Source organism: Podarcis cretensis (assembly GCF_951804945.1).
Source record: "Podarcis cretensis genome assembly, chromosome: 11".
In the NCBI taxonomy this organism is placed as follows: domain Eukaryota; kingdom Metazoa; phylum Chordata; class Lepidosauria; order Squamata; family Lacertidae; genus Podarcis; species Podarcis cretensis.
In genome coordinates, this window is record NC_137180.1 from 42,459,077 (window position 1) to 42,476,072 (window position 16,996).

A 16,996-nucleotide genomic window follows, 5' to 3' on the forward strand; every position below is an offset into this window, starting at 1 on the left:
ACCATATTTATAGTCTTCTCCCCCGTTCCGCTAGATCTTTTTGTTTGTGGAATGGAGTTTAATAGTAATAACACAGCCCAAAATAACGAAAGAATATTGGGGATGTGAAGGACTGTCGTATGTGTGTGTTTACTCAGATGTTCCCACTATGTTCAGTGGAGCTTACCCCCAGGTAAGTGCTCAGGACTGTAGCCCGAAGCTACAGTTGTGCTTCCTTCAGCTCCAAAAGGAAAACACCGGCACACGTATATGCAGTATTTTATTGTGTGCCTTTCAGATTTTGGAAGGGGCTCAAAATCAGACCATATACCATGGTTTGGGGGAAGAGGTAGATGGGAGGAAATGACTCCTATGCCTTTTATAGTTGTGTGGCTGAGGGAACTTCTGCTGGTGTGGCTTGCATGGCGGCAGCGCAACTGTTAAAGGTGCAGCAGCCAAGATATCACCTGAGCACCCTGATTTAAAGCATCTGAAAAAAGATGCAAGCACGTGCATTTAGAGTGTCAAAGCACTTGGTTCAGATCTTCCCTTGACCTGTTTGTGAAGGAATAATAATATGAAACTAAGGTTAGTTTTTCCACTGAATTGTTTTATCCATTTTTTAAAATTTATTTTATATATTAAAAAAAAATTCATCCCCCATCCCAGATGCCGCAATGTTTTAAATTTGCCATAATTTACAGATGGATAAAATATGTTGATTTCAGTTTCTCCCACTTTCTCATTTTTCCAATCAGAAGTTCAGTTAGCTCTATTTCTACATCTGTTGGCCATTTTTTTGAAGGTTAAAAACCAAAATTCATATCCATTTTTAGGTGTAGTTTGTATGTAATTTTTGTGTAATGCACATCTTTTTTTTTTTTTTACAAACAACTTCTACTATAATGCATTTTTTGACATTGTTTTAATTAACCTATGCATTTGTGTGTGCCCTTTCCCCTAATATGCACACTTTTGCACCCATTTTTTGGATTGGAGAACTACATTCAGGAAATCTGAATTAAGCAGGGTGTTTTTTTTTAACTAACTGGCATTCATGGGTTAGTCACCAACTAAGTAGACCTGCTGCAATTAATAGACCTAAGTGAGTCATCTCCATTAATTTCAACAATTCTACTCTGAGTAAATGGGTTTTTACTCTGCGTATGACTAATATTGACTACAACCTCATACTTATTGCTTCTGAAGTAGAGTACCTTCGAAAGAGTAGGTTTGCTCATACACTGGCATTTGGCACAGCACAGCATAATGATACCAGCAGGAAAACTAACATCCCTGTGTAATCCATAGCAACCCACTGTCAGGTAAATAAAAGCAAAGCCTATACGCATTCATCCTTATTAGGCCATCATGGTGATCACTGTGGCTGGAGGCTAGGTCCCCACTTTGGCAGTAAACATCCCAAAGGACTCAGTCCCAGCAGTGCTTGCATTTGGTGTCAAATGGGAAATGTTCTGAATACAAGCCCCACTTGTGAAGGAGCAATCGGGATTTCTCTACATCTATGTCACATATGACGTCAAGTGTGGGACATGTGGACATGCATTGGGGAAAATCTGCCTCTGAAGACAGATCGGTGCAGAATTCAGTGGCCAGGTTGCTCATCGGCGCAAGACGGTTTCTGGGCCCAATTCAAAGTTCTGGCATTGACCTATAAAGCTTCAAACAGCTCAGGACCACAATACAGTATACAATACTGCTCCCCATATGAACTGACTTAGACCCTGCAGTCATCATTTCAGGCACTTCTTTGTGTGCCTCCTCCATGAGAGGTCGGGGGAGATAGCAACACAAGAATGGGTCTTTTCTGTGGTGCTTCCCTGTTTGCAGAATACTTGCCCCAGGGCAGCTCACCTTGCACCTTCGTTATGTATGTTTAGGTACCAGGTGAAAACATTTCTCTTCAGCCAGGCATTTGGCTGATTAAACAATCTATAACCTTTCAGATGTGTTGGGGATATTGGAGGTGTTGTTGTTAGGTTATGTATTTCGTGCTTGTGTTTTTGTTTTTTTATATTGTAAAGCCCCCTGTGATGTTCAGATAAAAGGTGGTATATAAATTTAATAAATAATAAATAAAATTCCCTCGTGAGCCATATTAGGATCCTTGCTGTGGTGAATTAGGTTCACTGCAGGTAAGTGTGCAAAGGATTCCAGCTTACAACTATTATTACTCTTTCTGTATCACCACTGTGTAGTATCAGCCCCTGGATAAAATTAACAATTACGTTGCCCAGGGACAATGTGACTTTGAAATACGGTGAAATAAACTATCCTCAGTAATTCCTCTACTCATTTTATGGTTGGGGCAATCTCTGTGCCTCTGTTTAGATGGAAAGGTAGCACTGGGAGGAGGACAATAGCAAAATAAAACAGATAAAATTTAGCAAATAGTTGCACACTTCACTATTTCCTAAAATCTGTTGTGTTGCTGATTACTGCTTCTTTTGGAAAGGAAAGTAACAGGCTGCACTAAATCATATAAATATGTCATTGGCACCATTTTAATGAAATAAACAGTCAAATCCTATGCATATTTTATTGGCAATAATTCTTTCTGTGTTCAGTGGGGCTTAGTCCCAGGGAAATGAGAACATCATTGGGCTGTAAACTTATGAAGATGCTAATCTGAACATTGTGGCAAATGAGATAATACAAATACCAAACACACCAGTCAATAACGCATCAGATTTCACTTTCCAGTTATTGTATCTGACATTGCAGTATATTTAGTTTCAAACAAAGATGTCTCTGGAATATTTCCTCCAGGAAGTAATTTCAAAGATTCTAGTTCATTACCATGCTTTTGTGAGCAAAGCATAAACTGTCACTCATGGGTCTTTTAACTCCCCCCCCCCTTTTTTTTTTTTTACATTTAGTTTTTGCTCTTAACAGACCTGGCTGCCAGCATCAGATTTTCTAGTGGCATGAATGATGTAGTAGAAATGTAGCCGAATGATCCTCTGTGTCATCTGGAAAAGAGAAACAGGATTTAAATAAATATATTCAGTGAATGAAAACTTCCAGCAAGGCTACTGGTAAAAATGGTGTCAAAAAGCAAAACAACAGCAGCCCCACCCCCCATCTTCAAAATCACCCAAATGACATCAAAAGGACTGCAGAAGTAAGAGGTGTCTGGGTTCAAACTAAGAGGCATCCCAGCATATTATCTGGCATCAACGTTCCTCATGTTTTAATCTCGCTCTCTGTTTATTTTTAACTAGAATCATACCTGGAGTTCTTCCTTGACAAATGTTTTCTTTTGTACTCCTCCTCTGTAACTCGCCACGCCCTAGGCAACGTGTTTAGCAGAATTATATCGGAAATATTTGTGGCTTGGATACATGAGAAGAGCTTGTTGACTTAAACAAGCCAGGTACACCTTTATGCGGCCACAATAGAACAGGAAGACCACAGCTGAGCTCTCAGCAATGCGGATTTTGTCTGGGCAGCTCAAGAATGTTATCCACAGAGAGTATCTTTTTTTTTCTTTCTAACAAGGATGGGATTTTGTCCTGAACAATTTTTGTGGTTGTCTGTTTAAACTTGGTTGCGGTTATCACCTGGGACAGTTGACCAAAGACATGCCTGAGGTTTTGTGTTAAGACAAAATGGTCTTGGCAGAATAACTGTCAGGGAAAACTATCAAATTATGCGGCCCATTATATATTATATTTTCAGCCCTACTGCCATTTGAATTCCTTCCCCCCACCCAAAACCCCAAAACCCTCATTACACAATAAACATAATTACTTCCACACAGTTGGTGCCCCATAGCACTAATTGCTATGGTTGCAATTGTTTGTTACCAAGCAGGAAAAAGTAAATAGTTAAATGTGGGGAAACAAGAGCCCTGTGCAAGTGTTACTCACGAGAAGAGGCAAAGCCATGTGGCTTTGAAGGTTGGGCTAAGAATATGACGTCACTTGCCTTTTCTTTTTTTTTTTTACCCCACCAGCTCTCTTCACACAAAAAACACCTGCAGACTGCCAATGCTTAGAAATATCATCTCCCCGAGACTAAAGCTGGGTTGAATATTCCCTCCCTCCTTTCACAGCTCAACTTTTGAGAAGTGGACACATTTTTAGAATTTAGAGAAGTTTTACCATTAAAGAGCAGGTATCAAGGGTTCTCTCCCTTTCCCCCGCTTTTTATCTAAATTCCTGGGACAGAATGCCACATGGGAACAATGCTGACATAGACACTGAACACACTTGCTTGGGAAATTTAGTTTAAATAGAAAGGGGAAGAGACTTGTACCCCCTGGTTTGACTGTCTTGAATTGGTAATAGACAATTAGAAATATGAAAGTTTTCCCTAGCAAGATAGGAGAAAAGTACCAGTTTGATCTAGAAATGTTTTCCCCACTTTTACTCCCTGAGCCAAGTATTACACTTTGCTGCGATTTCCTAATAAATCTTAAGTTGATACCTGGAACTTGTCCTATGTCTGCATTTGAACGACTTGAGATGATGCATACTGCTTCTTAGAGGTGTTCTTTCGGTCATGGCGCCATGACATTGCAATACCTTTTGAGGGAAGGTTGGCCTTGGTGAATCACTGGCCTGGTTGAATCACTACTTTTGCCTTTATGGAAACATGACTGTGCATAAGGACTTCTGGGACAAGTTCAGACCAATATTATACTGCTGCTAGATTTTTTTAAAATATGATGTTCATCTTTCTTTCAGTGGTTTCTTTCTTTTGGGATGCTGCTATTTTGCAGCCTGTATTTTTATAATTGTGTTAATTGCTTTAGTTCCACATTCTAGGAAAGATAAACAATTTTAGAACTGTTTGCAAGCTGTCTTAGGACCAAACCTAGCAATCCTCTGAAATCCGCCCTTCTCCAGATTTTGAATGCAATGCTCCAGCCAAGTCATGTGTACAAAACTGAATAGTGTGTGTATAAAAATGGATTAATTTTAAATGCACTGAAGATCATCCTATAACCTAAAAAAGGGAAGTTAGACAAGAAGTCTTCACTCAGAGCTGAATTCCATGCAAAATCTTAGCAATTCATTTAGAAGCTCATAGGCAGATATATGTTTGAACAGGTACAATTAAAAAATCCTGCAACTTTCTAGTGCTGGCACAAAGGAACCGTTCTCAGAAGTTCACACATTATGTAGAAAAGAAGCTCCTAAATCTTGAGTCACAGTACAAAGCTTCCTCCAAGGACAATCTTCATAAATTCACAAATATTAACTAATGCAGGAATAGCCTGTCCAGTCATTCCTGACCTTTAGCTATGTTGGCTGGGGCAGATGGGAGTTGCAGCCCATAAAACCTGTAGGACGCCATATTGGCCACCCTTGAACTGAAGAGTTTGTCTCTTGAAGTAATTGATTGTTATGGCTTTTGATGCTTTGTGAAATGTTTAAAATCTTGATGAGCCTTTCAAAAATTAGAATTCCCTTTATATCATCTGACCTTTCATAAGATGCCCTAAAGTGGCTATTCTTTTCAAAGGCATTAATGTTTTCTTACATTAGCTCCTCAGCCAGAACACCCTACATCATTCCCTCTTCTGCAATTTCCTGATTCTCCATTATACATGCTCTTTAATGATGCAGTATTTAATAGAAGCCTGGGGCCAAACCTGTCTGCAAATGCTTTCTGAGAATATCCAGGACATAACAAAGAAAACAGAGGACAGTGAATTTGTTTCATTTCCAACAATATTTAATTGCATGCTGAGTAATAAAAATAAATGAGGCTCCAAAAGATAACTCTCTGCGTGGTTACTGGCCAAGTTAGCTGATTCTCGGTTTGACATTTACTTGTCCACTAGGTAGATGTCAGCCATGTTTGGAAGAAACAGTAAGCTATTCACTCACAGGTAACTACGGCATGCCACAGGGTACTGCAGGTACCACCAGAGTGAAATGTCTGTCCTAAGATTTCATGTGATCAGTGATAATGGATCATTACTTTTTAATCATATAAGGACAACGCTAGAGGCTAAGCTGGGTGGTGATGGCTACCCATAAAAATGGATATCACTCACCAGAAGGTGAACTAGTGAGCTGTGGAAAATTCAATACATTTTTACAAAGCATTTTCACAATTTTTTTATATGTGTGTAGATTCTACCTCTGTCTCGAATGAAGAAGGGCTGGCCAGACTTGCTGATCTAGCACCACAGAGAGACAGGTCATGGAGACCAAACCAATCCCAGCATCATGACCAGGTCCAAGTCCATCAGATTGGGGGGCCTTTATTCAGGGACCCCTGAATCTAAACCTTCAGTGACTGTACTTTGAGAGCCTGCAACCCCTGTGGAACCACTTGGCTCCATGCCAGGGAACCTTATCCCCATGATGGCCTGTCAACACAGGTAACAAACCTGGAGGGAATAATCAGAGGAGAGTAAGTACGCTGGACTCCAAGCTAGAGGCCTGTCCCTTTAAGGTTTCCCTCTCATCAAGGAAGAGGCAGGGCATGGGAGGGATAGTCTGGCCCTGGATGTGTCAAAGGTTTCAGTCAAGTCTAGGCATTGTTGGAAAAGGATGCTCACTGGGAACTTTCCATGGTGTCACCTTATGACATATCTCTTATCAAGATCATGACAGGTTATTGTTCATAGTAGATTGTGGGGGGCAGTTTGGGGGGCTGATCTGCCTCCCTCCCAGAAAATGCTTCTCCTTACCCAAGACCCATCACCCAGTTTGGTGGTGATGGCAAAAGAGAGAAGAAAACGTAAATATTGTGCCCTTACTAGGATGCCCTCTCTGGTCATCTGATTAATCATTTGACAAGTGGAGAGGGAATAATAAACTCCTCTTCTCAGCTGATCTGCTTGGGTGGTGTGTGTGTGTGAATGTGAGAGTGTGCATGAGAGAGTATGGGGTAGCCATACCCACTGCTGGCATGGATGACCAAGGAATGAAGGTGGCTATTGGGCCAAAATAACTTTAGTCACCCTTGCATTAGACTCTGGAAATGATGAGTTATAAATAAAAAGGCCAGCTGGCATAATACCACAATAGTAGCAGTGTTGACACAGTGTTTCTGAGGGTCAATGTGGTGAAATATACGTAAGTAAACAAGGAACAAAATGGCTATAAATTGCTGGGTTCAATATTCAATCCTTGCCAGGTTGGTTGTATTGACAGATCCAAACACAATGTTTTAACAAGTGGAAAAAAAATATTTTTTTTAGCTATTATGTATGTAGAGGGAACAAGGCGACCAACCACCCCATCGGCATATAATATTTTGGGCATGACTGTTCCCTGGAAATCGGTCATTGCTTGCATTTCTTTCGCAATGTTAGAGATGTACTGTATTTCTCATAACTCCTTACCTGGTGAAATTGTCCTTCGTAACTGCCACTTGTAACTCAGTATATAAATAATTGGAGTGCATTCCTTCTTGACTTGGCAGCCAGGTGAATAATCTCCAAGGACCAGACTTCAGACAGCGCCCACTAATTAGCTGCATTTTTGTGGTGTGCCCTGGCTACCTAGAACCTGCTGAGGCACAGAAAGTGCCTTGGCACACTGATCTGAAACTGCTTCTGACATCATATGGTTCTCACATTGTCTGAGAGCAGCTCTTCTCAACCAGTACGCCAGTATGATCTGTGAAATTCTGGGATTTAGAGGAGGCAAGTAGGTATGGAGATTGTGCCTTTTTCTGGGATACGGAACCATTTATGCAGGAACGGCATCTCCCATTACTCTGTTTCAGCTACACAGCTATAGGATGAGAAACCATTCTACATAATGGAGCTATTTAAATGTCCAGCATTAGGAGCTGGCGATCCTGATTATGTCACTTGTGATGTTTGTTCCATGCTGGCATCCTTCTGTCTCAGGAAACAATGGAGGAGCGCGCCTTTGGGCGTGAGGTCAAGCTGTTGGAAGGTTGCAGCACACCAGCTGTGCCTGTAGAGACTGATGCAGGAGAGACACGTTTTGCTGCAGACATCTTTGTAATGCAGAGTTGGTCTCGTTCTGGAAGCCAGTTCCCCGTAGAGCATATCCTAGGGGATTCTGCCATCTTCTATTCTGTGGACATGACCAAGCGTAGACATCACTAAGACAGGAGTGTGAACATGCTGGGAATGTGGGCTTGAGAGGGCACATCTTTGTTTGAATTCTGACCTGCCATTTGATACCCAAACGCGTTCTGATGTAGCGCATTTTCCAGCTTCATCAATAACAGTAACTGCAGTATCTTCCACTATTTTCCCTCTGCACATATTTTATTGTCAACTTTGTTCTCTTTTTTTCGTAAGGTTCTGCAAAGAACAGGAACTCCTGCTGCAGCTGTTTGTGTTAAGTTGTGGGCGAACATAGCAGACGACACAGCGATTTCTCCAGAGCAGCTCTTTACTTGCAAGCTGGACAGAACTGAACAGCAAACAGCTCAGCCGGCCTGCTTTTATAGGCAGCCGACTGTCAACATTGTAGCAACAACAACCCAGAGTTTCCCGCCTAAAATAACTGATGTGGACCTCAGTGAAAACTATCTACAGACCTGAGTGAAAACTATATACAGTATCCCCCTGCTGGCCCAGGGTGAAACTTCACTACATAACACCCCTCCCCACCGAGATAAGGTGTTAGTTACAATCGTAATGGTTTCCTTATATACAGCACTATGCGTAATGGTTCAATTAGGCACAAAAGCATATCGGTTACATTTCCCATACTTAGACCAACAGTGATACATGTCCAACAACATAGTCCTTTAAATAAGTTGGGCGCTTGGAAACTCTGCCAGACCACCGGGGACTGGTAGCCAAGTCCGGAGGGCCACACAGCTGAGGCTGTGGTGCGACCCTAGGTGGCGTTGAAACCAAATCCCCTGGATTCGCTGCTGTGGGTGGAGCCTCCGCAAGTGGAGTGGTCTGAGTCTATGGTAAGTCTGGCAGACCCTCTGCAGCGGCTCCCTTTCTTTTATTTTCTGACACTACAGTGCTGCATATTCTGTTCCTCTTTTTGCCTCTGAAAAACCACATGTATTTAGAAGATAGTCTGCTTCCTTCTTACCTTTCACGTTAAAGAGTTTAGGAAGAGTTCAGAAAAAATCTCGTGTCTGCCAAAAAAAACAACATCATAAATTATGACACCTTGTTTGAAGGACATATATCTCATGAACGTCTGCATGTTTACTTGGAAGAAAGTCCCACCATATCCAAAGGGATTGAACCCATCAAAGGTTCTTGCTCATGGCTTTGCTGCATTTGACCCTCAGGCATGAAGCAGTATTTATATTCCCCCAGCCACCTTATATTTATCTGTGGTATTGACCTCTCAGTTCACATTGCCAGCAATCACAGCACCTCTAATGGAACTTGTGTAAAATTAAAGAGATAAAGCTTTTATCTTTTATACTACCCTTCCTGTGGGGGAAAATTGTACCATCAAGACTCAGGAAAGGAGCAAGCCTATTCAATGGAGACCTCCGATACGACAGATCTGGAAGCTAAAGTGCAGATATAATCAGTTTGTATAGGCTGATTTTTTTTAAGCCTTGTTAAGTTTGCCACCAAATTATTTGCTAAAAGCAAATCTACCAATGTGTACAATGAGTCAGAGAACTGCCCCCTCCCAATTAATCACCCAGGGCTTATTTCATGCAAGACAACCATTGCTTTATCACCGTAATCAGAACCTCCTTGGAGAAATTTATTTAATTAAGAGTATAAATAACATAAAGCCACATGGGAGACATCGCAGGGCCACGGGGACAAGGAAAGCAGATTCTGCCACCAATGTGTCTGTTTTATCTGGATTTGGTTGGCATAATGTTTTTATATGTAGGTAGGCTAAAGATGAAAGCCTAAGGTCCCAGGGTGGATTGCAACAATGTAAAATACAATTTAGAACACACTTAACAACTAAAAATACAATCACAAAAGAATGGGTGAGTCCTAAACTGGTAAGACAGCTACAGCTATTCTTGGACTGTGATAGCTTGACCACATTGATAACCTCACCGCTGGATTACTGCTGTGCACTCCATGTGGGGCCATACTTGCAGCTGGTCTGGAAGCTGCAGCTGATGGGAAATGAAGTGGCTAGATTACTTGTGTGAGCAAGCTACCATCAATATACACCACCCTGCTTGCGAGATTTGCACTGCCTGCCAGTCTGCTACCAAGCCAAGTTCAAGATGTTGATGTTGTCATAGAAGGTTGTATACAACTCAGGACCAGGTTACCTGAGAGACCACCTTATACCTGAGATCTGTGGGAGAGTTCTCCTGCAAGTTCCAAAGATCTCAGAAGCTTTTAGCCTCTGTTCTGTTGAGAGATGACAGTTGCCTGCCTTTTGCACTTTCCAGAAACAATTTGAAGATCCATAAATGCTGGGCCAATGGGTCTGTGCCTTGAGTGTCTGGCTTTAGTTTTGTTTTAAATGCATCTTCTGGTTTTGTTGTTTTTCTTATTGTGCATCACCTTAAGGCAATTGTATAGAGAATGATATTAATAAATTGTTATTACTAATATTGATTCTGATTTGGGTATGAATTTTAGGAATCAATTAAAGCACACCCATTCAGTATCTGGGATTCTCCACTTCTGCCATACAGATAAGTGGGAGATCAGAGCAGGCTATACAGGAATGTTGTGGGGGGTTTTGCAGGTCTTAAGTGTTCCTCCACGTGAACTTCACACGTGCTTTTCTATTTCAGTCTGTGGGATCAGCCCATCCATGCTTACTTTCTAAGTTGCCAATTGCATTTGACTCCAGCAAGTGAGAGTCAAGGTGATCGTGGGAGGACTGATGTTTGAATAGCTGGAGTTGCTCTTCCTATACAGAAAGAATTTCTGTGAATGGATGGGACTTTGGCAGGAAACAAGCACTGGTGAATGATGACATTCCATCAAACCACAACTTATTTACTCTTCTGGCGTTGCCTGTTTATATGCAGCTCACTGGGCATTCATTATTAACAAACTCTGAGAGAGAGAGAGATATCAAGGATCCCATTTGTGACTGCTGGAATTCCATATGACAGCCATTAATCTTTTGTGTACACTTGCCACTTCCTAATATAAACTTGACGGCAATTAAATATGCATCTCTTTTCATGACTGAGAGTTCAACCAGTGTTTAAAAAAGGTAGATATTATCTTGGCCTGATTTACTTCAGAGTAGACTCATTTGATTCAAGGATGCTACTTTTAGATATGTGATGGTGGGGCCTTATAACATGAAATGGTGGCATTCCTGTGGTATGTCAGTGTTAAGCTTCCTAACACAATACACATCTTCATCAAAACAGTTCACATACAAAGCTGAATAGCTTTCTGATTAGCCTTATGTTTGCTGTGGGATCGTTTGCACTAAGTGCCACCTGATTGTATTGATAGGTTAAGACGTACAGCTATTATAACCGTTCTTTGGAAGCCTAGGGCTTTCTTGGAAGAGATGTTAACCTAACATGTCTGTAATTACATTAATTTTCCTAGGATCCTTAAAAAAGGGTGTGTGTGTGGTTCTAACTTAGAGACAAACTGAATATTGTATTGAAAAGATCAGCAGCTTCACATGTGAGCACTTTCAGGTATCTCAGGAGAGCACCAATTGGGCCCAGTGTTGTGCAAATTGCCAATATGGGCCCAGTGATTTGTTCATTTGTAATTTGTCAATGTGGGCTGAATGTTGTCACTTGTCACCACTATTTGCCACAGTTCCTCAGACTACCTGAGAAAGTTAGTTTGGATACAGGGTTTTGCAAAGAATACATTCTGCTTTTGCACAATCTCCTTTCCCTCTTTTAGCACACCCCTGACATCCATGCTGTCGAAAGGTCTAAGAGCCTTCCTACCCCATTCCCTGCTTCAGATATATCTAAATAATATTTTATTGTTGGTTTTAATGTTTTTATGCTCCTCAAATTCATCCTCACATTCCTGTGTTGAAAGACTCTTAGGCCACATACACACCATACATTTAAAACACTTCCCCTGAACCTGGTAACTGGAGTTTACCCCACACAGAGCTACAATTTCCAGTACCTCTAACAAACCACAGTTGCCACGATTCTTGCTGGGCTGTGTGCTTTAAATGTAAGACATGTAAGCAGCCTTAGTCTCATTCAGGAGTACAATGAAACAAGACCAAGCAGGATATGAACCTTAGTACTTTCCTTCTGAATTCTCATGTAATGTGAAAGTTGTTGAGTGCAATCTAGGTAAGAACATCAGGCTCACATGGTCCGAGGAAATAAGTGACCTTCAATTGCTTATTATTCCACCCTACCCTGAAGGCTTCAAGTGGATTAGAATATAAAACCAGAAGCATAAAAGAGTAAGTACATTTATAGCAATGCTAAACTAGGCAGTTAGCCCCTATTGAGTCAAATGGGAGTTAAGTGTACCTCTTATTCCCTCTCAATTCTGCATCAAGATTGCTTTGAATTACCCCTGCATTGGAAATGGCAATACTTGGTGCACAATACATATTTCCTTGCAGAGATTGCATAATGCTGCTGGCCGAGCCTATCTGCAACTGAGGTCATTTCCTCCTATCCATTCTTCTGGTTTGTTTTGAAGGGCTCAATTCAATTCAATTCAATTCACATAATTCAATTCACATAATTCTTTTTTGTTTGTTTGTTTTGGATTAGCTCAGAAAGGGTATTGTGCATGCAGATTTGCATGTATGCACATGTGAGAGCTAGAATAGGAGCCAGGTATGACACTAGCTAGGGCAATTTCAGACAAGTGCTGCAAAAGATTCTTCTTCTACGGCCCAGCCTTACCCAATCTGGTGCTCTCCTGATGTTTGGGATAGGAATGGTGTGAGCTACAGTCCAAAACCTCCCATTAGGTGTGAGGATCCCACAGGGTCCTCGCCGTGGGAGCACATTCACCCGGTGCTATACCAGCTGCACTGGCTCCCAGTGGAGTACAGGGTCAGGTTCAAGGTGCTTGTTTTAACCTTTAATGCCCTATATGGCCTAGGACCCTCGTACCTACGGGGCCGCCTCTCCTGGTATGCCCCATGGAGGACCTTAAAGTCTGCAAATAATAACACCCTGAAGATCCCAGGCCCCAGGGAGATTAGACTGGCCTTGAGCAGAGCCAGGGCCTTTTTGGCTGCGGCCCTGGCCTGGTGGAATGCTCTCTCACAATAGACCAGGGCCCTGCGAGATTTGACATCTTTCCGCAGGGCCTGCAAGATGGAACTATTCCGCCAGGCCTTTGGTGGGGGTCAGGCTGATTCTTTTCTTTCTGTATAAGAACAAGCATTAAAGAGGCCTCCTGGCCCACTCACAGGTCCTTCATAAGACCAGTGGTAACAGTTGGCCCTAGAGAATATTAACCACTCTCAATTTTACCCTGTGGACTGCCATCTGTCCAGATTTTAATTTGCTCTGAACTAATTTTAAGATGTATTTTAATTAATTGATTGCCTGTTTTATGTTTCTTATGGTCTTTGTATACTGTGTTAGTTTGATGAGGTTATCTGCCCTGAGCCCAGCTCCAGCCGGGGAGGGCTGGGTATAAATAAATAAAAATATTATTATTATGAATTACCCAACAAAAACATCAGAAGAGCTCAGGTGGGTCAGAGCAAGCATCTGCCTACACCAAATCAAGAGCTGATGGTATATAGGGCCTATGGGGGTGGCTGTTGGAAGAATGAGGAGGGTTGCGAATTCTGGGGATCCTTGGCCACCCTGGAGGTCTCTAGTTGTATAAGTGCAGATCTTCCTCTCTGCCAGTGGAGCAACCCTTGTGTCCCCTTTGGCTGGCTTTAGGATTGTTCTATTTTCAAACCAGGTTCACCCAAACCAAGCAACTGTTCCGCCCTGAAAGTATTGCATAATCTGCGCTCCAAATTCTCTTCATAATGAGCTTTTAGAAGATATTTATAAGTAGGCTGTCAGCTTAACAGGATGTACCAAATCCCGTAGCTTCAAAACCCATTCCTTTTTTTGAGGGGCTTCTTAGGGCTTTCCGATCCCTGCCAAATGTTAATCATGCAGCTGCCAACACACTTATTATTATTGCACGGCATATCTTTGATGTTATGTTGAGGGTGAGCTCCAGGTTTGAGAGGTAAAATTAGAGCACCCTTTCAGCAGTGGGATTATCCCACAATCCAGGGATGGGTGGCTAACCTGTAGTCTACCAGATGTTGACTACAGCCGGCATGCGGTTGGAGATGATGGGAGTTTGTAGTCCAACAACTTGGACTACAAGGTTCCATGGAAGACCACAGGTTCTCCATGAAATTCTGCTCTAAGCCTTTGTTCCTTATCTATATCCACTGTGTCAGAGTGTGACACAAAGACCTTGAAGGAGTTCTTCTTACAAGCAGGATTTTGTTGCTTCAGCAAATGGTGTAAATGGTCCAGCTGGTAACCTGCCTGCCTTTGGTATTTGTTTGAGTAACTCACATGAAATGCCAGCCACTATATTAGAGCAATATATCCTTAAGATGTCATTCGGTAGCGTCCAGATATAATGCCTGTTGAGTGCGCAATATACATTTCTGACACATGTTGAGGTACCGTTTGCGCTAAGCATGTCCTTCATCCTTCGGTAAGGTCACATCTAAAGGAGGTGAGGGAAGTGAAATCAGTCTCCTGAGCAGTTGAGATGAAGTCAGCATATTATCAACACACCAGCCGCTGTACGTGACAAGGCTGGTGTCGGAGGGAAATACAAGAGCCAAAAATAGTCTGGAAAACATGAGATATAACTTTAAAGGGACAGAATCCAACAATCTGAAGCCAAAATGGGTTTTGTTTCCCCTGATGTATAACTGCCTTATGTGGAACACCCTTTGGCTTCTAAAATTTATCTGATCCTAATAAATTCATAATTAGTAACTGCTTTCCTCTTGCCTCTTAAAAAAGAGGACCTGTTTCTGATCAGATCTGTAAGCCTGCCTGCCTTCTCTCAGAAGGATGGGGGTGGGTTTCTTGGGTTGGGGGAGAAACCTAAATCATATTTCCTGGGGGAAATATACAAACTGAAACATAGCCATCCTTTGAAAATTCCCGAATTCCCCGAATTTTGCAAAAATCCCTGAATTTTGCAATGCAGTTCTCCAACCAAGAAATGTGTACAATAATGCATATACTAGGATAAAAATGTATATGTCAGTGAAAAGAATTATACAAGTGTATTATATTAGGGAGCACTGCTTGGCAAAAATGTGCGTGTTAGGCAAAATTAACATACTATTTAAAAAATAGCACAATGAGGATGAACTGTTAAAATGGAAATGTAGAGAACTGGATTTCAGATAGTAAAAAAATGAAAATGCAAAGTTGACATATTTGCCATAGGGGCTATGGTTACTCATTGTAACAGGTAGCAAAGAGTTTTTGTTTTAATGTATCTATAATGTGTGGCTTTTGGCTTTGTTGCTGTTTAGTACGTTGCTTTGAGTTGTCTTTGGCAAGAGGAAACAACAACAACAACAACAACAACAACAACAACAACAACAACAACAACAACAACAACAAATGAACAATTCTCCCAATGGAGAGATTCAGAAAGTAGAGTCCACCACTTTGGGGCTTTTTGGTTTGTGATCTAGAGTTTTTCACTGGAGATGCCAGGGACTGATTCTGCAACCTTCTTGCAGTGCAGATGCCAAGTGCTGTTCTTCCAATGTGGCAGGGAAAGTAAGTTATATGCAGCTTCTCTTCTGTTTTTGATGCTTATGTGTAAGGGACAAAATGGAAATTTAGCCTTTGTCTCGAGCTCCCATATCTCCCCGTGTGGGAGAGATATATGAGTTGCCACATATCTTGAGTGGAGTAACATGAAGCTTGAGAAGAGGAAGTGCAAAAAGGAAGCACTTCCTTCCCCCTCGTCCCATGTAGCAGCCTAAGAATCTGCCTCTTCTTCACCATTTATTACAACCAATATGCCTAGCAATGCGGCTTGGTCCACACATGCAGCACAATAAGGTGCTTCTGAGGTGGCGAATGATGGGATCTTTCACTTCAGACTGCAGGCCTTGTAAGGATAAATGTCACTATACTTTAAGGTCACTATACTTTAAGGTCACCATGCATATTTTGTTTGGGATGTTAGGCCCAAGCAGAAGGCAAGGCTAGAAGCAGAGTGAGAAAGCAACTAAAAGAGTGAAGACCTGTTGTATATATAGTTCTGTTTCTTGTTTAGCTCCTCTGAAGCTGCTCATTGTTTGGCAGAGAACATTACAGGCTCTGGCTCATATTTGTGAATGTTTCCCTTTTTAAAAACAACAATACCAATATCACACACCTGTGAACTGCCCCAGAAAAAAAAGGGGACATCCCATTTTTTCTTGCAGGTGGACAGTGGCCAAAATGGCCACCACAATCTCACATTATTTTGGACACTGTGTCCAAAAAGCAGGGGGTTTTTTTTGGGGGGGGGATGCGATCTCATGTGAGTCACGAGACTCATGCAGGAGTGTGGACCTGGAATATGCCTTCCTGGATTTGGGCCGTGTCATGTGGGAAGGTATTATCTCAGTCGGCAAGTACATAGCAACCTTTATCTGTTGGGGGTGTTTTTACTTTTAGTGAGTTCTTTAAAGGGAATAAATATGCAAAAAGGGGGGGTTATCTTACCTGTAGACTAATGTAGTGCAGTCCACTCTACCACCTTATCCATTCTGCTGCTTGTGAAGATTAGGCCTGTGATGGATGGGCTGCGGTGAGGAGACTCCTAAAGGTCTGTTTATTGCAAAGACCCCTTCGAGGCTACAATTCAACAGAACACGGAGAGACATTGTACTCCTGAGGTGGATGAACGATGGACCTCTGCACAAAGGGCTGGCTAAAGACATATTGCTACCTGAGGTGGAGCAGCAAATGGGTCATGCCCCGCTCTCCCCAAAATCAAGGTGTATAGCACCCTAGGGCCAAGCAAGTTATTTTGGCACTTGAGGCAGAATATCTTGTAAGAGCTTCTCCCCTTCTCCGGCAGGAAAATACAAGAACAATTAATCAAATAACTGTTTGCAGACCTTTCATGGCATACCAAATCAGCTGCCTGAGGCTGTCATCTCATTCCGCC

At 41.9% G+C, this 16,996-nt stretch overlaps 1 long non-coding RNA gene across 1 annotated transcript; it reads right to left on the reverse strand.

Annotated features, from left to right (window-relative positions):
• Positions 1-2,897: 2,897 nt before the first annotated feature.
• On the reverse strand, positions 2,898-16,636 carry LOC307226940. The gene is made up of 3 exons (XR_013843720.1): positions 16,549-16,636; positions 14,485-14,655; positions 2,898-2,972 (listed from the first exon to the last, which is right to left on the reverse strand). It is a non-coding gene; the product is annotated as an uncharacterized lncRNA (long non-coding RNA).
• Between the last annotated feature and the right edge of the window lie 360 nt (positions 16,637-16,996).